This window comes from Cygnus atratus, chromosome 3, assembly GCF_013377495.2.
Source record: "Cygnus atratus isolate AKBS03 ecotype Queensland, Australia chromosome 3, CAtr_DNAZoo_HiC_assembly, whole genome shotgun sequence".
Classification (NCBI taxonomy): domain Eukaryota; kingdom Metazoa; phylum Chordata; class Aves; order Anseriformes; family Anatidae; genus Cygnus; species Cygnus atratus.
The window spans coordinates 55,639,920-55,667,118 of NC_066364.1; the positions used below are offsets into that span (position 1 = coordinate 55,639,920).

Genomic DNA, 27,199 nt, shown 5'->3' on the forward strand with positions numbered 1-27,199 from the left:
ACAGTCATTAGGCTTATAGATGATGAGGTAAGTGCTGCCACCAAATCCACAATTGCTTTATCCTACCTTCCATGTGTTTGTGCTGAACTTTGGTGTAGTCATACCCTGAGCACTCCCATACGACTAGGCCCTTCATGGGATTTAGACACCCAGTTTGTAAGTCTGAAATGGATTGAGTCAAGATACAGTCCCAGTCACTCAGCAAAGATGACGATGGCATTCAGTTGGTATCACAGTAGAAATTCGACCATCTGGATAATTTAATTCAGAATGGTATAGGCACTTTCAGCCTTTCAGATGCTTTCTTATATTACAGATTTAGGCTTAGGGCAAAACCTAATCTAACCTTTTAGGTGCCTCATAATAATTTACACCACACATCAAAACTTTGGGCATCTATCTCGGGTGTCAGGATAGTCAAAAGTTGACTAGCATCTGTAGTTGCCACAAAAACTACCTAAATTCCTTACAAAATAAGGGGCAATAGGTTGATGCTTTTGCATTACTGCAGTGTTGGTATGAATGCTTTAGCCTGCCGAATGTGAATGTTTTCTCTGTCTGTTTTGATCATATATCCAACTTAGCCAGAAATGCAAGCCACCTCCCAGCTACCCTCCCTGGATTGTTACCTTTTTGTCACTCCACAGTGTCTCAGCTTTAGTAGAAGACAAAGAGCTCTTATATTCAAGATACCACTGGATGGGCTTGCTCCACATAGGGCACTTTCAGAGAACATCCCAGCTGTGAGTGATACCCTGTAAAAGGTGTATACAACTCAGAGTAAATGTCTGCTGTTTTCTCAATCAGTGCTTTAACCACTACGCAGTTAAAAAAAGCCAATAGGTTCCAAATTCAACCTCACAAGCTTTTTTAATGGAACTTCTACAGACTTCATACCTGTCTTCATGATTCTGGATTGTAATGGAACCTTTCGGTAAGATATGTCATCTCCCCTGCCTTTGGGGCAATTTAAAGCATGCACAGATGAGTAAGCAGGGTAAAATATTCTAGTTATTTTAACTACCTTCAGAATTAATTTGCTGAAAAGCAGAATTATTGGATCTCGTCTAGGGGCTCATATATTGTGTTTTAGGGAAAAAAAAATAAATAAAAAATCTAGCCTTATTCAGGATTCAAGGCAGCTAATTTCCATCCTAAGTATTTTTCCAGGAAACTCCTCAAATGCCTCTGAATTCACGAGTTTTACTCTCTCCCTCTGCAGACTGATAGAGCAAATGCATGATACAAGGGACCACTTAACTGTTTTGAGAAGGCTGCATTGTCTCCTACAGTCTTCAGTCAACTGACTATAAACACAGTAAAAGAATATCAATTTTATTGTTCTGAAATCCTTAGAATGATAAGCAAGGTTTTCTTAATTCAGACAAAAGAAAATAATTTTAAATTGTGTGGAAGGTACAATAACAAATGTTTCAAAAATCAAGAAACTTTACATATAATCCTCAGCCTAATCTTAAATTTGCTCTAGTCTATTTTGTTCTAAAAAGTAGTTTGCAACACATCTGGATTGACACATGGACACAGACACAGACACAGACACAGATTTCTAGGTTGGAAGAGACCTCAAGATCATCGAGTCCAACCTCCGACCTAACACTAAGTACTCCACTAAACCATATCGCTAAGCTCTACATCTAAACGTCTTTTAAAGACCTCCAGGGATGGCGACTCCACCACCTCCCTGGGCAGCCCGTTCCAATGCTTAATAACCCTTTCGGTAAAGAAGTTCTTCCTAACATCCAACCTAAAACTCCCCTGTCGCAACTTTCGCCCATTCCCCCTCGTCCTGTCACCAGGCACGTGGGAGAACAGACCAACCCCCACCTCACTACAGCTTCCTTTAAGGTAACTGTAGAGAGCGATAAGGTCGCCCCTGAGCCTCCTCTTCTCCAGGCTGAACAAGCCCAGCTCCCTCAGCCGCTCCTCGTAAGACTTGTTCTCCAGACCCCTCACCAGCTTGGTCGCCCTTCTCTGGACTCGCTCGAGCACGTCCATGTCCTTCCTGTAGCGAGGGGCCCAAAACTGAACACAGTACTCGAGGTGCGGCCTCACCAGAGCCGAGTACAGGGGGACAATCACCTCCCTAGACCTGCTGGCCACACTGCTTCTTATACAGGCCAGGATGCTGTTGGCCTTCTTGGCCACCTGAGCACACTGCTGGCTCATATTCAGCCGACTATCAACCAATACTCCCAGGTCCTTCTTGGCCAGGCAGCTTTCCAACCACTCATCTCCCAGCCTGTAGCTCTGCTTGGGGTTGTTGCGCCCCAGGTGCAGGACCCGGCACTTGGCCTTGTTGAACTTCATACAGTTGACCTCAGCCCATCGCTCCAGCCTATCCAGATCCTCCTGCAGAGCCTTCCTGCCCTCGAGCAGATCGACACACGCACTTAGCTTGGTGTCATCTGCAAACTTACTGAGGGTGCACTGGACGCCCTCATCCAGGTCATCGATAAAGATATTAAAGAGGACCGGCCCCAGTACCGAGCCCTGGGGGACATCACTTGTGACCAGCCTCCAACCAGATTTGACTCCATTCACCACAACTCTCTGGGCCCGGCTATCCAGCCAGTTTCTAACCCAGCGAAGCGTACGCCAGTCCAAGCCCCGAGCAGCCAGTTTCTTGAGGAGAATGTTGTGGGGAACGGTGTCAAAAGCCTTACTGAGGTCAAGGTAAACCACATCCACAGCCCTTCCCTCATCCACCAAGCGCGTCACTTTGTCATAGAAGGAGATCAGGTTCGTCAAGCAGGACCTGCCTTTCATAAACCCATGCTGACTGGGCCTGATCGCCTGCTCGCCCTTCAAGTGCCGCGTGATGACCCTCAAGATAATCTGCTCCATGAGCTTTCCTGGCACTGAGGTCAAACTGACAGGCCTATAGTTCCCCGGGTCTGCCCTCCGGCCCTTCTTATAGATGGGCGTCACATTGGCTAGCCGCCAGTCAACTGGGACCTCCCCCGATAGCCAGGACTGCCGATAAATGATGGAAAGCGGCTCGGCCAGCTCCTCCGCCAGTTCTTTCAGTACCCTCGGGTGCATCCCATCCGGCCCCATCGACTTGCGCACATCCAAGCTTCTTAGCAGGTCGCCAACCATTTCCTCATGAATAGCAAAGGCCACATCCTGCTCCCCATCCCCTTCCGCCAGCTCAGGGCACTGGGTATCCAGAGAACAACCGGTATTGCTGCTAAAGACTGAGGCAAAGGCGGCATTAAGCACCTCAGCCTTTTCTTCATCCTTAGTAACTAGGTTTCCCCTCGCATCCAGTAAAGGATGGAGATTCTCCTTAGTCCTCCGTTTCGCATTGATATATTTGTAAAAGGATTTTTTGTTGTCTTTAACGGCAGTAGCCAGGTTGAGCTCCAGATGAGCTTTGGCCTTTCTAATTTTCTCCCTGCACAGCCTCGCTACATCCTTGTAGTCCTCCTCAGCGGCCCGCCCTTTTTTCCAAGATTATAAACCCTCTTTTTTCTGCTAAGCACAAGCCGCAACTCTCTGTTGAGCCAGGCCGGTCTTCTTCCACGCCGGCTCGTCTTTGGGCACGTGGGGACGGACCGCTCCTGTGCCGTTAAGATTTCCTTCTTGAGGAGCGCCCAGCCTTCCTGGACTCCTCTGCCCTTCAGAACCGCCTCCCAAGGGACTCGGCCAACCAGCGTCCTGAGCAGCTCAAAGTCAGCCCTCCGGAAGTCCAATACAGCAGTTTTACTGGTCCCCTTCCTGGCCTCGCCAAGAATAGAGAACTTTACCATTTCGTGGTCACTCTGTCCAAGACAGTTTCCGACCACCACATCTCCCACCAGTCCTTCTCTGTTTGTGAAGAGAAGGTCTAGCGGGGCACCACCCCTGGTGGGTTCACTGACCAGCTGCGTCAGGAAGCTATCTCCCACGCTCTCCAGAAACCTCCTAGACTGCTTTCTCCGTGCCGTGTTGTGTTTCCAGGATATATCCGGGAAGTTGAAGTCCCCCACGAGGACAAGCGCCGACGATTTTGCAACTTCTGTCAGTTGCCTATAAAACTCCTCATCCGTCTCCTCATCCTGGTTCGGCGGTCTATAACAGACCCCGACCAGGACGCTAGCCTTGCCGGCCTTCCCGCGGATCCTAACCCACAGGGATTCAACCTTATCATTCCCAGCCTGGAGTTCCACAACATCAAAAGATTCTCTAATGTAGAGAGCCACGCCACCACCCCCTCTGTGCTGCCTGTCCCTCCTGAAGAGCCGATAGCCAGGCATTGCAGCACTCCAGTCATGGGAGCGGTCCCACCACGTCTCCGTGATGGCAACCAAGTCGTAGCCTTCCTGCTGCACGATGGCTTCCAGCTCCTCCTGTTTGTTACCCATGCTGCGTGCATTAGTGTAGATGCACTTCAGCTGGGCCATCGCCTTCTTCCCCAGCCTAGCCATTGTTTCCCCCGGCACGGCTCCAACAAGCCTTGTTTGAGCCCCGTCCCCCTTCTCGCCTAGTTTAAAGCTCTCTCTATGAGCCCCGCCAGCTCCTGGCCTAGGATCCGTTTTCCCCTTGGAGATAGGGACCCATCTGAGGCCATCAGGCCGGGTGCCGAGTAAAGCTCCCCATGGTGAAAAAACCCAAAATTTCTGTGCTGGCACCAGCCTCTGAGCCACCTATTAACCACGTGAGCTAACACTCACCTTCACCTTCTGACACTTCACCTTCTCTGTGACAATCTAGTCCATGTTTTATAGTAGGGATTTCTGGCTGTCGGAATAGTCTAGAGGTATAAAAATTTTTCACTATGGACATTGGCATTATTCCAGGCATCTGTGCTAGAATATATTTAATCAAAATAATATTTTTTCAAATCAATATGCTTTTGCATATTTTGCATATTTGAATTAATATTTTGCATGTTTGAATTAATATTTTATTTGATGTGTCCATCACTACATATGGGCCAATCAGCACAAGCTACCATTCTTCTCAGGCATATCTGATCTGATTCAGGTTTCACTCTCAAGTGGATGTAAAAATGAAGTTTAACAATGAACTTTGACAGAATCAGAATTCTATTCAGAAGGTATTGTTATGGAGGAGGGAAACTGCAAGACAAGCAACCCAAAACCAATTTAATAATCCCAATGGCTTAGTACAAGCTCATTCATATGATAGAACATCTTTTAAGGGATATAAATTAACACTGAAATTTTGAATTCTGAGGTGCAAACCTTGTCTTGATTTGCTAAGTAACATAAAGCTTTCTATAGCATAAAGCTTTCCCCATGAAATGTCACTGAAAAGCAACTAAGAAAAATAGACCATTTTAACAATATTAAAAAATAAATAAATCACAAAACAAAACAAAATCAACAAAAATACAAAAATAACTTCACAATGACACCTGAAGCTTGTGGAGAGAAATAACTTTAGCACAGGCATAGTTTATATAGAGCAGCAAGGGGAGGAGGACTGAAATTGCAATGATATACTTTGGCAAGTGCCTGTCCCTCCAGGACTCTGGACAAGAGGTATTTGCCTCTTGATGACAGGTTTAAAAGGCCTGCTGACATTCTTTAATCTTTTTAAAAACACTGTCATACTCCCTTGAAGAACAATTACAGTATCAAAAAAAAAAAAAGGAAAAAAAAAGAAAAAAACTTGCACAGAGAGTGTTTTCAGTTCTCTGACGGAACTTATATAGACAGATAGTATGTATACAACATGATGTGATGTACTGGGTTTGGTCAATACTATCTAAAGCTCATTTCCATTTACTGGGTGCTTGCGTTTCCTGTATTTCTTAATGGCTTACAATTTTTTTTTCTAACACACTATTTTTTTCTAAAATAATATTATAATTTTTATAAAGTGATGGCTAGGCAAAGAGGAAAGACACCTCTGAATTAATTTAATAGTTTTTTTAATTTTTTTTTCTCATCTCCTTGATGAGCATAGTATTCACGCATCCCTTGGTGCAAGTAGTATAGAACAGCCACAGCCTAATTTCATTTCTTTGTTACATCATAGTTGGGAGCCCTGGGAGAAGGACCATACACAATCTATATGAAAATTGAGGGTTTTAATTAGCAGCTGGACATATTGCTGGGCATATTACTGAACAATTGGAACAACATAAAAGATAGGATAAGGAGCAAGGAAATTGTGGCAGTGGTGGTTTAATGATTGTGGTTTAGATGACTTGCCTATCACTGCAGTTGGTCAGATGTCCAGGGATCAATCCTTTTGCTCCAGGTGGAAGAAGTCATTTTGCATCTCCTGTATTTCACTAGGGCAGAAGTGTGTTGCAAAGGATCACCCCCAGTAGTATTGTCTGTGTCTCACTTTGAGTACTCTGTACAGTTTTGGGCACCACAGTATAAAAAGGACGTAAAACTATTACAGAGTGTCTAAAGGAGAGCCACAAAGATGGTGAAGGGTCTAGAGGGAGGAGCGTGAGGAACTCCTCATGTGAGGAGCGGCTGAGGTCCTTTGGTTTGTTCAGCCCAGAGCAGAGCAGGCCGAGCGGAGGCCTCATGGCAGCCTGCAGCTCCCTCACGAGGGGAGCAGAGGGACAGGTGCTGAGCTCTGCTCTCTGGGGACAGCAACAGGACCCGAGGGAATGGCATGGAGCTGGGACAGGGGAGGGTCAGGCTGGGTGTTAGGGAAAGGTTCTGCGACCAGAGGGTGGTCAGGCACTGAGACAGGCTCCCCAGGGAAGTGGTCATGACCCCAGGCCTGCCAAAGTTTAACATGGGTTTGGACAATGCTCTCAGACACATGGTCGGATTTTTGAGTGGTCCTGTGCAGGCCCAGGAGTTGGACTTGATGATCCTTATGGGTCCCTTCCAACTCAGGTTATTCTATGATTCTACACTTCTATGAAAGGAACTTGGGCTGTATGCCTCACACAGCCATGCGCTCAAGGACACATCAATTCATTGTCTGTGCTTGCTCAAGCGGCAGATTAAGCCCACTTTAGAAAACTCCAAGACGGGAATGTTCTGGTTACCCATTTTCAAACCTATGCAAAAAAACACAGTAGATCTTCCAGACTAGGAGACAATTTCTGAAATGCTGTCTGAAGGCTTACAAAGATTCATTAACAGTGAAGTACTATTACCCAATCATCTTATTTCAACAAGGATTATTAAAAAGTTGTCATTTTTACTTTATGCAAAAACAAACAAAAACAGAAACAAAAACAAAAACAAAAGATACATAAGCCCTCAGCTTTTTTCATGAGTTCCATATCTGTTGCTTACAGGAGGAATTCAGAGTTGAGACCTGGTTTTATGATAAGTCATTCCAAACCATTAATCCTTTTTTCACTGTAAGATATTTTCTTCATCTTCACAAGAAGACCAAGAACATGAGCTGTCTTCTGATCTCTTTTCAGATGCTAGGTTAATTTTGTTGTTCCATTTTCACAAAAAGCATAGATAACATCCACTGTATGAGAATTACAATTATATATGTTCTTGCAGTTCTACAAGTAGTTAGAGTGATATTTATCCAGAGAAATAAACTATCAAACCTACTCAGAAAATCTTTTTCCAAAGGAGCTATTTCAAATCTCCAAGCATCAGTCTATAAAGAATAGCACCACAAAATTATCTAATTGTTATGCTACAGATTTCTTTTTGTCTCAGCTTTCATCAGTTTGCAAGTTTGCTTTTTTGTTGTTGTTGTTTTTTTATAACAGTAATATTTTCAAGCTTTTCTTTTCTTTCCTCCTTGAAGAATAATATTCATCCACAGTTTGACCTTTTGCCAAATAGTTTTTCTGTCTATAAACCCTCTTCTCCTCCCTCTTATTTTCTCCAGAACAATAGATCTCCAGGAAATGTACTGCTTCCTTCCCAAGCTATCAGGACTAATCCAGTCAGGGACTCACACTTCTTACAAAGACATATGGATGGTGCTTCAGGCATCTAAAGTGGAATGTGCTTCACCTTCTTGACAGTTTCCTGGTTTGGCATGTGGGAATAATCATTGATTTATCTCATCCAATGCTCTGCCTCTGGCACTGGTTTATAATGTGATGCCAAAAAGGATAAGATCATACGCATGGCACCTGAACAATTGGTTTATTCTGAGTGAAGTAGGATGAATTGATTCTTTCAACTCGAATGTGAATATTTTTATCAATTGTTTTCTTAACTGGTGTATCTATGACTGCAGCATGCCTGTGAGTCCCTTGTCTATACTTTCTTTGTCTGAAATAGAGAAGATGAAGAGGTGGCCCTATGATGGGACAGGTACTCTGGAGAAAGCCAGACATGAGATACTGAGTGAGATTCAAACAGCGCTCATCCCCCATGCTAAGTGCATGGAGTGCAGCATCCTTGTCAGAGTCCTTTGTGATCCCAGCCTTGGTATGGAAAGTGCTGTTGGCCAATTAGTTAGTAAAGTTGACCAGTGTATAGTTTCACACTGAAATTCATCATAGGTAGGAGTGATTAAAGAAAAGTGTCCAGATCCCTCTTTCTTTGGGATATGTTGAAAGATTCAAGGCTTTATCCATAAAGTATCAGACCAGAACAAAAATGCTGTTAGCTATTAGCATGTATGTATTTGAGAGCATTACATAATTTCATACAGCTGCACCTAAAAAAAATAAATAAAAAAAAATCTATAAAGAGACCAATAATTTGTAAGCATTGCAGACAGTAATCACATATGATTTTTTCTGATTGCAAATTGACATTTGTTTTATGTATACATACATGTCAGGTTTTGATTTGGGCTTTTTTTTTTTTTTCTGTTTTTTAATCTTGTCATTTGGGGCCTCTAGAAAATAACATGGCATTGTGTTTTCAAATGACAGAGCCAGAGGTCTTATTTTATTAAGCTGGAATTTTTTTGGTTACAGGGAAGGAGTGATGGGAGATGGGCTTAGGACTTGACTAATTAAAAGTGATTTGTTTTCATGATCTGGATGGAGTGTTTTTGCCAGATGTCCAAGATACCTCTGAGATTCAGGCAAAATTTTGTCACATTATCCAGGAAATCCTTATCAAAACACAGCTTGGATCTCTGGCGGTGCTGGGTGTATGGTTTGATAAGTGAGTCCTGTTTTCTTGTCCGCACACCAGTCCTTTGTAGCAGAGGGCATTTATCAAGGAAACAGATGGGAAAACATCAGTTATCTTTTGTGCCTTCTGTTTTCTATAAAGGCCAGAAAGACAAGGCAAGCTCAACCAAAATAATTGAAGGCTTCATAGAATAAGTCAGGTAAGTCAGAGTAGAATAGAACAGTTCCAGAAGCTGTACTATACCTGAAAAAAAAAAAAAAAAAAAAAAAAAGAAGAGAATATTTTGCATGTAGGTTAGTAAAACTTCTTAAATTTTGAAAAGCCATAAACCTTTTTTACAGAAATTTTAATAATGAAATTACTTTATATAGACACAGGCTGTTGTATTACATACACTTGCAGTTGGTATAAACCATAGTATATTATGAACAACAGCGAGGTTATTTTTAAATTGAGGGTTCCAAGGTGCTGAACAACCATCTGCAGTTTTTATGGACTTCTGTAGAAATGGTCAATAACTATAAAAATCCAACAGAAGTTGTTTTTCATCATAATCATTAAGGGCATTATTTTTGGTCCAATAAATAGCTTCTGTAGTAGTAACTCAGGTCTAATGTGTTTCTTTTAGTTTCGTGGTGGGTTGCCCTTGGCCAGCTGCCAGACACCTACCCAGCTGCTCTCTCATGCCCCTTTCTCAACAGCATAGGGTGAGAAAATAAGATGAAGAAAAATCAAGACGAAGGCAGGGAGATCATTAACCAATTACCATCATTGGCAAATCAGGCTCAACTTGGGGAAAAGTAACCTAATTTATTGACAATTAAAAAGGATTTGGCTGGTGAGAAACAAAACACCTTGTCCCTTACGTCCTTTTTCCTGGGCTGAACTTCAGTCCTTCATTCCTGACCCCCTACCCTCCCTCTTCCCTGAGTAGTACAGGGAAACGGAGAATGGAGATTGTGGTCACCCCATAATATCTCCTCTGCCACTCCTTTCTCCCCACACTTTTCCCCTTGCTCCAGTGTGGGTCCTTCCCATGGGCTGGCTGCATGGCTCATGCCCAAGCATGAGCTCTCCATGGCCTATAATCTCCTTCAGGGTAGGTCTACCTGCTTTGGCATGCTCCTCCTGCTCTGACCTTGGTGCTCCAGGGTTATTTCTCACCTTTTTTTCCCCTCAGTCCTCACATGCTGCTGGTCAGCATTTTGACCTTTCTTAAACACATTTTTGCAGGGGGATCACCACCTGGCTGCGGGGCTCTACCCTGCCCTGTGGTGGGGCCATTGAAGCTGGGTGGGACCAGCTATATCTGGCAATTGGGCAGCACCAGCCTCTGCAACACAGAGGCTACCCCGCAGTGCTTAGGCACTTACAGCTGGTACAACTTTACTGGTAAAATGTGAGTTTAGTTACAATACTAGAACATAAACATTATGACTTAGAGACTATTTCTTTCATCTAAGCTTTGTGCACAGCTGATCTTCATAGTTCTAATAACTGTTTGAGGTTTCTACTTTTGTTCACTACTGATAAATGCCTTAATTTATAGTGTTGAATGAAACAAATAAAAAGGTAATCATCAAAATTGAAATTCCCTTCTCATAAAAATCCTCCTGAGAAAAACATCTAGGAAAGTGAGTAGTGTAGATTAACGCGACTTCTCATTATTTTTTGGAGACAGTCTCTGCTATATGCATTAGTTTCATTGGATTTAGTAATAAAATGCTGCCTTAGCAGATAGTGCTCAATCACACAAAAATAAGTGTTTAATAGCCCTTAAGACAGGCTCTTGAAGCACAACATAGGGTTCTTCAGCTGCACATATTGCCACCAGTGAAGGACAGAGCAAGTATCACAGTGACATGGAGAAATACAGGAATGGAAAACATCATGTTAGCACACATGAAAATTCTCTCTCTCTCTTTACAATTTCTTAACACTATCTCAATTGTTTGTGGAAAAAACAAAACACAAAACAACAACAAAAAAACACTTTTTATCCAGCGTGTGTATATTGGCTCTATTATTTTGGATATGTTGAGATATCTGATGATATTATCCCTCAGACAGTATTGCTAGGTTGCCTGCTATGGTAGTCATATTATTTAGATACAAATAGATATTTTTTTTTTTCATGTTGCCTACATTAATGAACCAAATGGATAAAAAACACAGAGCAAATAAGCTCAGATTTGTAAGTCTGTATTAGGCATGAATATAAATAACCTGTCTTTTTAGCAAGTGCTAAATATTCACCTAGTTCAACTGACATCCTTGTTTGCTGGCTTTAAATAAGAGGAAGAGCAGGTTGGCTCCATACCTTAATTACTTTCTGTGTCCAGATCTCTGTCTTCTTTAATCATTACCTGTTTTTCATCGGTATCACTGTTGCTTTCCAAGGCAGTGAAATTGTTGTATCATACCTACAATAATGAAATTTATACTAACAGGTTGTGTACAGCTTGTCTTTTCTGTTATCTCTAGTCATTTCCCTAGGTAAATTCACAACAGGAAGAAAGTGCTTTAGTCATGGTTTGGAGGTGTCTTGGAAATAATCATTTTTATCTGTATTTTTTCTTCTTCTAAGAAGACACGTATTGTATAGTGTATTGTAATTGTAGAAGGTCAAGGAGCCTAGAAATCATAGTTACTGGTTTCTCAAGGAAACTGTGAAAAATAAATAAATAAATAAATAAATAAATAAAAGCTAGCTAGATCATATATGGAGGAAACCTGTTTATCCAACCTCTTTGCCTCAGTCATTGGTAGAAGTATACTTGCTCATGCAAGTTCCATGGCCACAGAAAGGGACTGATAGTATGGAGAGCTTTAAGGAGGAGATTGGTTGTAGGGGAAGAATTACAAGGCTAGTTAGAAACAGGTCTTGTGTGTTTTGCTCACCAGTCATTATTTTAGTTACTTCTGCTTCTTTCAATGCAGAACTTGAATTTCTTATGCTTAGTGTGATACATCATTAGCTGAAATTGCTACACTTTGCTGCTAATGCCAACTTCATCTTCCATTTTACAACTTAATAAGGTGTAGCTTTTTTACTGCCATTTTTGGCTGCCATTCAGTGGTTGGCAGGCAGGTGGCTTATGAAGTTCAGTGGAGTTTTCCATCTGCTGTTCCATTCTTCCTATCCAGGCTTTCTAGGGCATGAATTTTCTCCTCAAACATTATAATTCAAGCTTCCAAAAACCTGTTTTTTTTCTATCTTGTGCTTCATCTTGCATGATGTTGCACTAATCTGCCATGTCTAAGTGATTTTTTTTTTCATTTGAAAACACACTGTGATTTGTTCCTATGGTAGTGGCAGCTTTTAGAGGGAGTGTATTCAGTAGCAGTTACCAGATGTGTCACGTCTTGGTGCTGTGCCAGCCAGTGTTCATTCCATTACAGGGCTAATTAAAATAAGGAAGTGTTCATATTTTGAATGCTCTTAAAGCATCAGGAACACTGTCAACTTATTATTAATGTACTTCCCCAGTTAAAGTTCTCAGCAGGGCATGAGAACGTCAGCCATTCTCTATACTGCAGCATTCACCTGTTGCCTAGGTGGAGTTTGGCAGGTCTGTTTCGTTATTGTTCTCAAGTCCTTATTTTTAAAATGATTATAGTAGTGTTTCACGTCCTTTTGCAAGAGTCTTTGGATGAAAGACATAGTATCAGACCTACCTATGTATTTATGTATATTGCAGGTATTTATGAACCAGAACAATTGAGGAAGGTCGCTGGGTATGGTCAGCACAACAATACCTATCCCAGGATAGGCAAAAGTTAAAAATTTAAACTGGAAAAAAGATGCAAGCTGAATGAAATGTAAGATTAAAATAAATAAATAAATAAAATAATGTTAGACAAAAAAGATCACATAAGCACAGAAACTGCCCTCAAGCAGCAATCAGTGGCAGTTGCCTATCAAACAATGCAGGACCTGGCCGTTTCTCCCAGATTCCTCCCAAATTTACCCTCCCAAGTTTCAACAATTGGTAATTAGGAGACATCTTAGACCAAAGACTGTGGCCAGACCATCATTTTTATCCCTTATCAATGGACTCCTTTTCCATAAACTTGTCTAATTTTATCTTTTTTTCTGCCTAGATTGCAAAAGCCTGTGGCAATATTTTTCATAGTTTCAGTATTCAACTTTTAGAAAAAAAAAATCCTTTTCTGGGGGAGGGTAGTTTTCACCTTTTCTTATATCATTCTAGCTGGTTGTCGCTATTGCTAGTACTAGGAGAAATAATAAAACATGTTCCATACTTATTTACTTTATATCATCCTTGATTTTAAAGACTTTTTCTTACCCTTTCTCTTTACTGAATTCAAGAGTCCTAATTGGTTTAGTCTGTCCTCAGTAGAAATCTTCCATCTGGTTCTGATCTTCCCTGTTGTATTTCTCTGTACTTTTTCAGTTTTATTATCTACTGCTGCAACTGGAGTGTGCTCTCTGATAGCAGACTTCTCTATTTTATCATCCACCCTTTCCCGTTGCTTTCTAAAGTTTGGGTTTTGTTTATCATCAAGATGAAATTTTATGATAACTTTCTGGAATTATTTCATAATTTCCTGAGTAACATTAGTTAATTTAGAACAATTCATTGTTGAATATTCTTTCCCAGGGAGGTATATTATTTTGAACTTCTTGGAAATTTATTTCATCTGCTGTTTTCATTCTGAATCATTCAGTGTTGTGATATCCTTTTGCAGGATAGGACAATTTGCAGTCAATTTTAATATTATTTACCTTGCAAATTTGAATCATCAGAAAACTTTAGCACTTCCATACATAACCTCTTCTTACAGCATGTTTCCTTTAAGTCCTCAGTACTGTCAAAGCCTTATAAAAGAACAGATATACGTTGGAGGTGCGGTCACTGATTCTTAACATCTTTCAGCAGTTGATTTTCTCACAACAAATTATATTTATCAATTTTTTTTCCAAATCTAGCCTCTTTTAAAATAGACTGGAATATTTTCTATTTTGTTAGTGTGTTAGTCTGCTATTAGCAATTTGTACTATGAGCTATGTCTTAAAGATTGAACTGATAGTCCTTTTGATGAAAAAGTTTATCTCATGCAAAGGTAACACAGGCCAATTGTAAGGAAACAAATTATTTACATTTTGTATTCTCTACAGTGAAAGCCATTATCGGAATGATTTGTAAATACTGTAGATATGTTTTTCATAATAGTTCAAGTTTATAGTTCAATAGTTTATTTTATATTGGTGTACCAAATTGCTAGTTTCAACAGAAAGAAATTGCAATTTAAATGCATCAGTTGTCTTTAACAGTAGGGGCAAGTGATAGTGGCACTGTATCAGGTAATCAGATCCTAACCAATTTAGAAGCAGTAGCTTCACACATAACAAATGAAAACTGAATGGGAAGGTATAAAAAAGAAATGATGGAAAACTATACGTTAATGTCTTATGAGAAACTAATGATTAATACTCCAATAAGTCACTGTTATTTATAAGCTGCTTCCTTGGTTCTATTTAACAATGTGTTGTTGATTTCTGTAATAACTGATTTAGTTCTTCCTTTGACTATCTTCTTAACAAAAATGGAAAAATAAAGATGAGTGTGTGTCGGATAATGAATTATGCACGTAGTCTACAACACAAAAAAAAAAAAAAAAAAAAAAAAAGAAGAAATTGGTTGACAAGCATAGCATTTGACCAAATTTATATTCTATCATATTGACTGTTGATGGAACATTACCTGCTGTCACCTCTGGTTCCTTATCTCTTTTTGCAAGGGTAGAAGAGAAAGTCCAGTGTATATTAATAATGAAAACTAATATTTTCCTTTAGTTTTCACCTTACAGGTTGAACTGATTCAGAGAATTGAAAAACTTTTAAATAAGGTAGGAACTTAGTAATTAGAGAAAGTCAATGAAAGGTACAGTTCCAAGTGAGTTCATCTCACAACAGGATTTAAATACTTCCCATGAGTGTTAACCTGAGGTGAAAAGATTTTGTCTGAATCCCATGGATAATCTCTGGCAGACCCCAGAACGGAATACAGCCTGACATTTTATTCATAGTCTATCAGTTGTATCAATTAATTTGATAATAATTAAAGTCTTTTAGATGAAAAAGAGGGATGGACTGGATTCAGTTTGTTTCTTGTGTACCTGCACTGAGTCAAACAAGATTTGCTGGAGACAAGAGGCACATCCTTTCATAGTTTATATTAGAAATTTGGTGGAGGTTCATATCTACCTCAGAAAGTAAACAGAATTTAGTGTCCTAAATTTGGTAGATTGGACATCACCTCTGCTTTCTAAATAGAAATTATGAGCATGATGGTCCAGTGTCCACTTTCCCAGTTAAGCAGTGTCATTATATGGGGAAGATTTATTTGGTCAGCTGTAAGGGTTTTGAATCCATGAATGTGGTGAAAATTAGTTCTGGGCAGGGGCTGAAAGAAGAGATTTTACTGCAATTTAGTAGCATTTAATGAAACAGGGAGGGCAGTTTCTTGAAGGGGAGTGCAGCTATACAGGAAGCAATTGTTCTTACGTGAGCTTATCACGAAGCAAGAACATGAACATGATTCCAAAAATATCATAGATACTGACAGCTGTTGGCAGCTCTGGGCAGAAATCAGTCATCTGTTGACACTTTAGTTAGCTGTCCACAGTACAAAGCTGTCTTTACCCTAGAGTTTTTCTTATTGACATAATTTGCTTTGCATAGTGAGATAAATTAAGGGAGAATTTGATGACTCCAGCTATTTGTTCATATTTTCTCAGACATGCACAAGATTTATCTATTCCTCTATTCCTTTCTTCTTTTTCAGTGTAGAGCTACCTGTCAATAGCAGGACATTTTGAATGGGCATTGATCCTTTCCTTCCTTGGCTGCAATAACACAATAACAGAGCAGCAGGGGCTGAGAGAGCAGAGAGAGGTTGACTCTGTTTTTTTTTTTTTTTTCTTGTTTTTTTTTTTTCCCCACTCAGAAAGAAGGTAGTTCTCATTAATGTAAGTTCTTTTTCCACCTAGTATACTCTTAGCCATGGATTTCAGTTGTCTGCATCTTCATCGTCAATGGAATTCTAATCAGCGTCATCAGGGTAGAGATAAACCATGGGGTAAACCATCACCCCAGTCAAAACAGTGTCATACAACACAAAGAAGGAATCAGCAGGTGCAGCATTCATTGCATAAAGGTATGCTCCTGCTTTAAGGGAAAAGCAGCACACACAATATTATCAGATTATCTTCTCTTGAGTTAAAAATACTCTCTCCAGAGAGGTCACTTTATCCACTAAGAATCATGCAGACATTTGTTGTTATGGTTATGCTATTTTTTCGTATTGTTTCATTAATAACAGAAGTCCACTTTGAAAAAATACTTTTTTTTTTTTAATAATTATCCTCAAATAATTGTATTAAATGTTACTGTCTAGCATGAGTTAGGAATTCAGTAGGTTAAGAATTCATCATTTAAAGCAGTGAGTAATATTACAGAAAAAAAGCTCCACTATTTGATTTTTCACAATTATGTGTGACACAGCATACGTTACAAAATTAAATGAACACTGTTAGCCTTCCTCTCCTAGTCTAATCCATACTAAATTGGTCAAAAACAATTATAAGCAGCTCTCTTTTGACAGGGGTTGATTGTATAGATGATTTTTTATTTTATTTCCTTTTTTTTTTTCTTTTTTTGGTATAATTTAAGGAGGTCATTTACTAACAGGTCAGAGCATTTAAAATTGCTAGACTTAAGTATCTAACCTAAAATTGTTAGCTCTTTTTATTTTTTTATTTATTTCTAGGCATCGTAGAAAAGTCTGGCTCAGGCAATTTAATTTGCCTTTCATAGTCTATCACAAGGCTCATGATTATTTCTTACAACAAAATGTTCAGTGCAACAAATTAGTAGATTCTGCTATGTTGGTTGGGCTGCATTCCAATTCCTGCCTTAGTGATGCTGGCTGCCTTCAGCACTGCCAGCACAATAATTATTGCTGAGTTTTCTAGACCTCATCAAACCAGCAAGGTGATCACCCCCTTGGAACAGCTGGGGATATGAGGTATGGAGAAGTGGAAAGAAATTGCTGCAACTCTGTACTATCATGCCAACAAGTGCCACTTGAATGATGGCAGCTATTGGCAGGGGTAGGGCTCTGCTGGAAAAGAGCTTGCAGTAGTTCTAGATGATAGCTTTTGCTGCTTCCAAGAAGAATTGCTGTGGGCACTGAAGTAAAGAAAGCAAATTGGAAGGTGGGGAAGATTTGAAGGCAAATGTAGAAGGGGAGATTATGATTTGTGACAATGGAACAATTTTTGTTTTTCTATATGTGACTGGCTCTTTTATGAAGCAAAAAACTTCCACAACCACCAAAATGTAAACTGTGCGGGTTAGTTATGCAGCTTTTTCTGGCCTTCATCATGTAATTAAGGTACTGACTAGTGTCAGCAAACTGATGTCATTCTTGTTCCAATACAGAGAAGTAAAAGCATCTTATTTTAGGTATTTTAAAATATTGTCATCATCAAAATACCTACTGAGAGACTTCTACTGTGCTTGAGCGTGTGTTTGGGATAAAAAAATGGTTTAATCCAAAGCACTTAACAGTAAACCTTTACACAAAATAAGAACACAGTAAAACTCAGAGTTTAGCCTCAAATTAGTTGATATCAATTATCTCCACATAGATCAGAGAAATGCCATTGACTGCAGTAGGGAAACATTCATATAACAAGGTCCATTATATTCCTCTATATAGTATCTATGTTTTATTTCCTGTTTCCCCCTTTTCATTGTACAATTTAATTTTGATCCCACTACATTTTATTTTCTAGACAATCTACGTGTATGGAAGTGTAATATTCTGACACTGACCTCATCACTGGGATACAGTAGCACCTTTCAGAATTTGGAATATTGTAAGCGTTCATTATGTGTGTAGTCTTTTGTCAGAGCTTTGCATCTACTCTTCCTTTTCCTTCACATTTTTAACTTCTCGGTCTTACCAGACGAGGAGTAAAGTTTTGTGACTCACCACCTCTTAAGCGGGAACTCTATTACAGTACTCTATTTTCCACTATTTGTTACATTATAGGTTGATAAGGCTTGGATGCAAATATTTCAGAAACAATATATTTAAGAGGAGATATTTGTGTCTTAATTGGCATCCTAAAAAGGGTACTACATACAGTACTAGAATGTTAGTCGTTACAGACTAGCTTTTCTTCCATTGCATCTGTAATCAGGCCTAGGGAAGAGGAATGTCAGTCTGCCTTTTTAATTTTATTGTAGTTTTAATGTTGGAACAGATGAGAATGAAACTGTAATCTGTGCTTCTTACCTATGTTACAGAGTCTGTGCTATCCGCTTGCAGGTGATGGATTTTCTATTTCTTGAAATAACCTATGAGAATACCCCATTCTCTTAACAATAAAATTACTCACCCTTAGAATAGAAATTTCTGTTTTCTTGTGGAACTGGGTTGTAGACAATAATCAGCATTCCCCAGCTGTGGCTGAATTTAAAGGTGCTGGACCTGGGTCACTAGGCATCTGGAGGATGAAATCTGAGACCTTGTACTTGTCCCTGAGACTGCTACAGACAGCAGATGACAGGTGTGACTCTTGAGGTGGCCATGTTGCAGAGAAGAATGCCTTCAACACTGCTTGGAGTTCTCTAAGGACTAATGGCTTTATGCACAGGTAATAGGCAAAGTTTAGCTGCTACAGACTTTTCAGACTATAACTGACATCAATTATCTCTCTTCCATAAAGTTGTCTGTATAGTTTAAATGTCAGTTTTCAGGTTATGCCAAGGCATGAAAATCTAGTAGATGCTTCACATTTTCTATATAGCAATAATGAATATTCTAGCAGTACCATCATATGAGAGAGACTTCTGTAAGGTCAGACAAAGTCAGCCTCCTGCTTATCCAGGTTTAGCTGTGGAATAAGTGACTACAAAGCAACAGTGCCTTACAGTTCTGATATGGATTAGCTGTCTTTATCTCATCTTGCTTTGTGGGCACTCTTGTGTGTCTGAATACAAATAAAACTACCATAGTGACTCTAGACTGGCTATTTTTACTTGAGATAGTACTCTGATACCAAATCCCCTGCTGCCGTTATTATCACATCACTCAGTCCTGTTGAGATAGTCAGTGATCCCTGCCAATATCCCTCAAAATTAGTAGTCTAATGAGGTTTCTTATAGGGGTGCTGAAAAGAAGTAGAGAGTAATGTTTTGTTGTTGTCAGAAGGCGATTTTTTCCAGGTATTTGGACACATTCTATTTTTGGCTGAAGAAATGCACACACAAGATAGTTTCACTACCTCAAATGGAGATACTCTAGATATATCCTCTTGTTGACTTCAAATTTTGTTGACTTTACAAATCTTATAAATGAGTTGTGTCTTTGTGATTGAAAGTGAGACCTGTTTTATTGGCAAATATTTCCATAAAGACAGAAACAATTTTAAAGTATTAGATAAGGATAATCTTTCAGAATGCTCTCTGAATGCTTGATTTTGCCTTCAGGCTTTACTGCAGGCAAATTGATATTGTGCAATTATAAAATATTATTAAAGCTTAATTCAGCAGTGGATTTTTATTTTTTTGTCCAAAACTGGCTGAAGACTTCTCATCAGTGTCAGTAAAATTTGATTTTGTCACCTTAAGGATGAGATGGGGAGCTGGGGTCTTGATGGTCCTGCCAGAAGAAGGTTGCAAAGAAGGGAGAAGAAAGAATGGGGTTAGGGTAGAGGACTAGAAGGGAACCCTGAGAGATCAGAATTGATTTTCCCATTGTCCATGGCAGAATGGAAGAAGATGTGATCAAGCACGTTCACAGTGTTTAGACCTCTTCTCACCAGTGATCACTAACACATCTGTTGTGATCTGTCCTTTGGCCACAGTAACAGCTAGACTGGCTCTGAAGAGCTTTGACATAAGCAAAATAGTCATCAAGGTCATGACCATGTTAATGACCTACACAACTTTTGTACCACATAGCCACATGAAGCTTACAATACAGAGCACTGCCTGTAGTAAACACTAGGTTCCCAGTATATTTAAGTGGTTTGGTTAATCCTTAAGACTGTCTAAAGCTTGTACCAGTAAACTGGCCCAGCTTTCTCAGCAGGGTGCTGGAGCTGGAGCAGGCAGTATGTTGCTATACTGCTTCCAGGTCTGAGCTGGCATGCAAGAAGCCTGTCAGATGCGTCTGCTCTGTGCTCTCTGGTTTGAGAAGCACTCTGAGAAGAGGAAGCCCTCACATCTCTGTCCCTGTAATACAGACCAGCACTCACCAGTTCTGTAAACCTCCTGAAAGTAAAAATCACCAACAGAGGTAGAAGGACTGAATTCTTCAGTACATTGTCTTCAGTATATCTAAGCAGGTATTTTAAACAGTTCTTATATGTTCTATCTTCTGTGACTAATACTTTGTTAATGGATATATTTTGATGCAACTCATATGATTTTTATTATTTCCTAAAAAAACACATGGGCAGGTTTTTCTAAATGCTTATTGCACTCCTAGCTTGGACCTGACAGCTAAATAGTTTGTGTTATAACATCATCTTTGTTTTAAGGTACAAGTGAACCTTATAACTTGACCTGCTTTATAAGTTTCAGTGTGAAACATTTTTGTGCACATTCAATCATTATCTTCTTGTTTTAGGTGGAGCACGAATATGTCTTATTAAAATCTTTCCCAACTTTTAGTACAAATATTCATGAACAGCAAACAAAATATTTTACAGGGTTTAAAACTCTCAGCACCTCTAAATTATCGTTCCTGAAGTTCATCCTGTAGCTGAATTACAAACGTCATGATATTTAGCTTTATGGCTAGAACAGTTTACATGTGATTGATTTTTCAATTCTTCTGTCATGCATATAAAAGGATGTTGTTCTAATACATACACACAAAAAATTGCTGTAAAATGATGTTAAAAATTTATCCAAATTATGGCATGAACTTAAAAGCCCAGCCTGTTCAAGGTAGTCATTGAGATCAAGTCAAGTTACAGGCCTGTATATAAAACTTTGCTATGAAGACAATGAATGAGCTGAAATACTATTCTGGTTTCGGTAGTATTGAAATCTCCTATATCTCACATATTGTGAATTGTTGTTGTTATTTTACGTTATTAGCAAAGGTGAATTTGGTGTTGTACAATAAAAAGCCTACAGACATTTAAGACAGTTATCTCTACAAGCTGTATGTAATTATATAAAATGTTTCTATGAATATTTGCTCCAGATTTCAAAATTTTATATCTCAAGTACAGCACTGTTACTTAATCACATTTTTGTCATAATTTTACTAATATGGTTTCTATAAGATTATACAGTAATTCTGGGAAACAGTATTTAAAAGAAAAAAAAAAGAAAAAAGGAACAAAACAAACAAACAAACAAAACAATATCAGTCAGTGTAAAATTAGAGACTTACCCAATTTATTTTCGATCATTTATCTCTTTCATGGCTATTGGTTTTCCATATTTTGCTTGGAGAATGTGTTTTGTAAGAATAAAACTTGTTAATCAAACATTTTGCCAGAAATTTCCTCTTTTTTTTTTTTTTCTTTCTCTCACCTGTTCACACAGAGGGTAACTCTTTTAGGGAAGTACTTGGAAGACAGAGATTTGATTTTGTTATTGTGCAAGTCACTGGTTCTCCACGTATGTATGGTGGAGTCTAAATGCTTATAAATTGTGAATTTAATACCCTGAAGATATGTTCAGTGCACAGTAAATCAGTTTTATTTAAACCAACTGTCAGTTTCACCAGCTCAGCTTTAGCTAGATTCTTTCTTATTTTCATGTCATGAGTAATAACAACTGAAGTGTTATTTAGATAACAGTTCTGCTTCTTATTACTACATAACCAAAAACCTACTGTAGAAAGCTTGTATTTACCTTTTTTATTATTATTTATTATTATGATTATTACTATGTTCAGTTAGAGAAGTCAGCAGCTGAGTCTTCAAATACTCTCTGTACCCATGGAGAGCCCTGTTGTCCTCATTAGGTCACTGCAGAAATCCACTTGTACACAATATGATGGAGGGATGTGGTCCTATACAGGATTTTTAAAAAACATGATTACCTTCTTATCAAGTACAGTGAAGGCCCATTCCTTCTCTCAGCAGTATCAGACAGATTAAGGACAGGGACTTAGTACTGTATATTTGATTCCTTTAAGGACAAGTGGAAACTAATTTCTTTGTTGATTTTTACATTAATTATCTGCACTTGTCATGGTTTTTTATTTAATGTGCTGAGAACACCATTGTGTCCATAGCTCTTCTCAGAACCTCATTTTAGTTTTGACTTCCTTCCCTCAAAAATATTATTTTTTCTTTCCCTGCTCTCTTGCCATAAAAGACTTGACTTACATGCACATATGCAGATGTATGTATTTCGTAGGGACTTGACCTTGAAAATGTTATTCTGGTTTTTCTCAGTAAGTCTAGTGAATTCATTGCATAACCGGGTCCTCTGTCTCAGGATACTATCAGAATAGTATCAGGAAATTTTGATGAATATCTAATTGAACCTCTCTAAGGAATGGTGCAAAGTGTGCTTTCTGCCTCAAAATGATGGAAGTGCACGGGAGAGTTAGCTGGGGACATTGTGTGTGGTTCAGTTAGGCTTTAACATTACAATGCTCTTGTACTACATGGGCCCAAAGTACTTGTATTTATTGGGCTCTTTTTAACTTTATATGTCATACAACAAAGAACTTAGAATCACTGCAACACTGTATGTCTAACTCAACAACACAAGCAAATGATGAGAAGCTGTGGGCATCTAATGCAACACAGCTGAGCTGAGGAGGCCAACACCATCCTGGCTTGCATAAGAAAACAGTGTGGCCAGCAGGGCTAGGGAAGTGATTGTCCCCTTGTATTTGGCTCTAGTGAGGCCGCACCTCAAGTACTGTGTTCAGTTTTGGCCCCTCGCTACAAGAAGGACATCAATGTGCTTGAGCGAGTCCAGAGAAGGGCAATGAAGCTGGTGAGGGGTCTGGAGAACAGGTCTTATGAGGAGCGGTTGAGGGAGCTGGGATTGTTCAGCCTGGAAGAGAGAAGGCTCAGGGGTAACTTTATTGCACCGTACAGGTACCTTAAAGGAGGCTGTAGTGAGGTGGGGGTTGGTCTGTTCTCCCATGTGCCTGGTGACAGGATGAGGGGGAATGGGCTAAAGCTGCACCAGGGGATGTTTAGGTTGTATCTTAGGAAGAATTTCTTTACTGAAAGGGTTGTTAGGCATTGGAATGGACTGCCCAGGGAAGTGGTTGAGTCACCATCCCTGGAGGTCTTTAAAAGACCTTTAGAGTTAGAGCTTAGTGATATGGTTTAGTGGAGGACTTGTTAGTGTTAGGTCAGAGGTTGGACTCGGTGATCTTGGAGGTCTCTTCCAACCTAGATGACTCTGTGACTGGAGGAGTTACTTATTACGGCATAATTTCAGTAGCTTTTTCTTCACCTGCACCAGTCACGAGATAAAGCACAGTTTTGTGGTTCTTCTTCACCAGGAGTTAAGTTAAAACTCTTTTCATCCACTGGAGTGAGAGCCTGGCACCATGACTCAGCTGGCAAAACCATCAGTTGAGTGAGATCCTCCTCCAGGCCCTAGCATTCTGTGTGCCTGAGCTGTTCAGGAGACCTGACTGGCAGGAACCATGCAGACCTGCTTGTGTGCATGTGTGCCTGAGCGTACTTTAATTGATATAGTGCAAACTTCTGAATCTATATCATTGTGAAGTAGTGGTGGTTGAGTTTCTTCTGAAGGAGCTTTCTGAGGAAAAGCATTTTGTCATTTTCCCTTTTGGAGTTTGTGTTATAAATCATCTTTTGACTGGTTTCTCTTTTGTGGTTCCTGTCTGAAATTTTACTCCAATCATATACTTTAAGAATTGACTCAAAATGGATTTCTTTATCCTCTGGAAATTCAATTCTTTAGATCCCTCAGGGTCAGTAACACTGTTAACCTATTAACAACCAGCTTCTGACAAGAATCTGGAAACGGTTTGAGCTATTCCAACTTGACAGCATACAGACTGATTCTATTTTGTATACATTTTAAAAATAGTTAGCAGAAGTCTGGAAAAAGTAATGCATTAGTAGAAATGGTTCACTGTAATTATGCTTACTTAGATCTTCTGTAATTTATCGGTGATTAGATAAAATAATGTCAATGATATTTTATCTATTTGGAAGCCTAAGATTATTTGGTGGATGTTTATTTTCTAATATTAGGAACTGAGACTCCATAACCCTATGTTTTGGGTTCCTTATGTTATTAAAATGGAATTGAATTACTTTTTTTTTTTTCTTCCCATAGTCTAATTTTTCATCCAAGCATCCTCTTTCCTGTTATCATTTTAAGCACTGGATTCCAGAACAACATGAAAGAAAGCGGGCCATTCCCTCTGTTCCTAGACTTTAAATATGAGTATTTCTTTCTCAGTTCTTTCCTCTTTCTTTGAAGCATGCTTGAAACATCATTAAACATTTGCAGTTGGTGGATCTCATTTGGAGAAGCAAGTACAGTTGTTTAAACAAATTTTTAAAAAGTTTTTAAAGTAAAAAAGTCCTTTCAAAAGGAGGTCTATATTTTTGATTGCTGTGTGAGGAAATCCTTCAAGATTCTGGCATCTGTGGAAGAGGAGGAAGCCACATAATACTGTTTTTAACAGATTTTGTCAGTGCTTTGTCCTACTTTTCCCCTTTTAGAAACACAAAAATAGACAGACCCAATGACATTTTTTTGAGTAACTGCATGTCATAAGTCCATATTGTCTTTTTGCATTTTGTTGTTGTTGTTTTTTCTTCTACCTTCATCTCTTCCGGCAGTGAGAATAAAGATCTAGCTCTGTCCTATACTTTCCATTTGATAAATCTATGATGCATCTTGCTGTGGTAGTCTGATCTCCTAAGGAACAGCAGCTGCATTTCAGCAGCATTTTATCTCTGTGCACCCTACCAGAACACTGCTGTTTCACATCTCCAGCAATCCCAACACGCAGCTGATGCTTTGGAATGACAGGATCAAGTCTAATAGTCTGCCTATGGCAAGCATGAGGTAGATACACAGACACAGAGATGTTGCAGACTCATCTCCTTGTTTTGCGTAGCTGATATTTACCACCTGCTTTGAATGCCCTGTTTTCTGTCAGCAGGATACAATATATATGGGAAGACAGGCTGCTCCAGTAGGTGCCCTCGCTTGACATTTCAACATGACCACAATCTAAGGGGAATGGTTGCTTAGTTCAGAAGCAATTGCTGGCCATAAAAAAAAAAAAAAAAAAAAAAAAAGCTGCATGTGGGAAGTGCAGATTTTACACAGAACAGTCATTTATCTAACAGACTCATAAATAAGTTTTGGTCAAACTACTTTGTCTCTCACTAAAAAACAAAATGGAACAAAACAAAACATGATTGATGCATAATAATGCAACTTCCTTTTAACCTAAACTTGCAGCAGAAATATTTGGCTTTCTACTATTTTATACAGTTAACTACCACACTGCAATTTTCCTGTATAGTTGGCATCCTTAGCTGTATCATTTCCTACTGGTTGAATGATTTGCCTCATCCCTAGTATTTTTTGCTTGTTGAATCCCTACTGTTACTGTACTAGATGCTTATACAGTCTAGACTTTTTTTTTTTTTGCTACTGCCTTACTATTCTTATTTACACTTTGTTCAACCGATGAAAATAAAAGCTCTTTGCTCAGAGTGAACGTTTTCCCTTTGTTACCTGTTTAACAGTGCTTAAGGTATAGCAGGTCTTTTGCTGATACAGCTAATGGACTTCACACAGACCTCTGCAACGCTGTTTTATGCTGCATGTTTGTCTTTTCTATATAAATGACTATGTTAATAGTCAAGGAAATAATTTTTAATGATAAACTTAAAAGCATAGGGAGAGGAGGATTTCATGAAGTTCATAATTTGAAGCTCGACCCTCCTTTTATTTCTTTTATTTCTTTTTCACCATTTTCACCATTGAAATATAATGCCCTGGAATTCTGTGAACTGTTCTATGAAGTTGCTTTGCTAGAGACAGGTGTAGGATAGAACAAATCAGTTCATTAACATCTCGGACGGTGTAAAACCAGGATCTCTTTGTGTCAATCAAACTGTAACATAAAATGCTAGGCAAAATACCAAGACTGGTTATAAGCTGGATGCACTGTATGAAAGGAATCTTTTTTCAGAGAGGAATTGAGTGATCGACATTAATCCCTGAACTTTCAAATGGGCCTGAAATTCAAAATGACATGTCTTCCCCCGGGTTATTTTGAGAATCCCTATCTTAAAGTGCAACATATGCCAGTAAGCATTATATAATTAACATTCTACATTTGCACTGCTGGTGCAAGTGTAGGCTGTCTTTTCAATGGCAAACCTTAGTTAATTTCAAAAAGAAAATGTTGGTGTGACAGTGGACTCCAGCATGAAAGTTAAAAAAACTCTCCCGTAGCTATATCATTCATGAACAGTGGCGAACAGTAGTTAATTATTTATTTAGTATTTGATTTCAGAAGGTGTTATCTTTTAAATGCGTAGGGTGTGTAAGAGATACATCTAAATCAATTAATCCAGTGTGTAGTATAAACTGAGTAAATAGTCTCCTGTCATTTAATGAAACTTTATAAAGAAACAGTCTGTTTTTTCTTTCTTTTGTGTGTTTTATTATGATGATGATTATCATATACATTTTCATGAAATTCACCTGCTCATTTCTATTTAGTAAAATTGTTGGAATAGTACCAAAGAAACTACTTACCTGTTCTGTCTGAATTCACTTTACTTTTACATTGCTTTCTACTCTTCACATCAATATTGCTCAGATCAAAACACATCATTCTGCCTATGGATTGGTGTGCAGTGCTATATTTTGCTATAATGTCTGAACACAACTTAAGGAACACCTGCTGTTCGAATTCTCAAATGATTCCTACCAAGAGTACTAGAAATGCAGTTTTTCTACTTTCTGATCTGTCTGTTTGGAACGGTATTACTTGAAAACAGCCTTCAACAGACCAAGATTGTACCATAATTCTTTTTTTTTTTTTTTTTAAAGAAATATCTGGAGTCTTGGATAACAGCTTATACTTGAGTTGTTTGTGACAGTGGGAGGAGGTGAACTAGTGTCATTATCAATAGAA

At 39.0% G+C, this 27,199-nt stretch overlaps 1 protein-coding gene across 6 annotated transcripts in view; it reads left to right on the plus strand.

Moving 5' to 3' along the window:
- The window catches only part of NKAIN2 (sodium/potassium transporting ATPase interacting 2), a 585,167-nt gene that overhangs the window by 239,786 nt on the left and 318,182 nt on the right, over positions 1 to 27,199 (plus strand). The window lies entirely within an intron of this gene.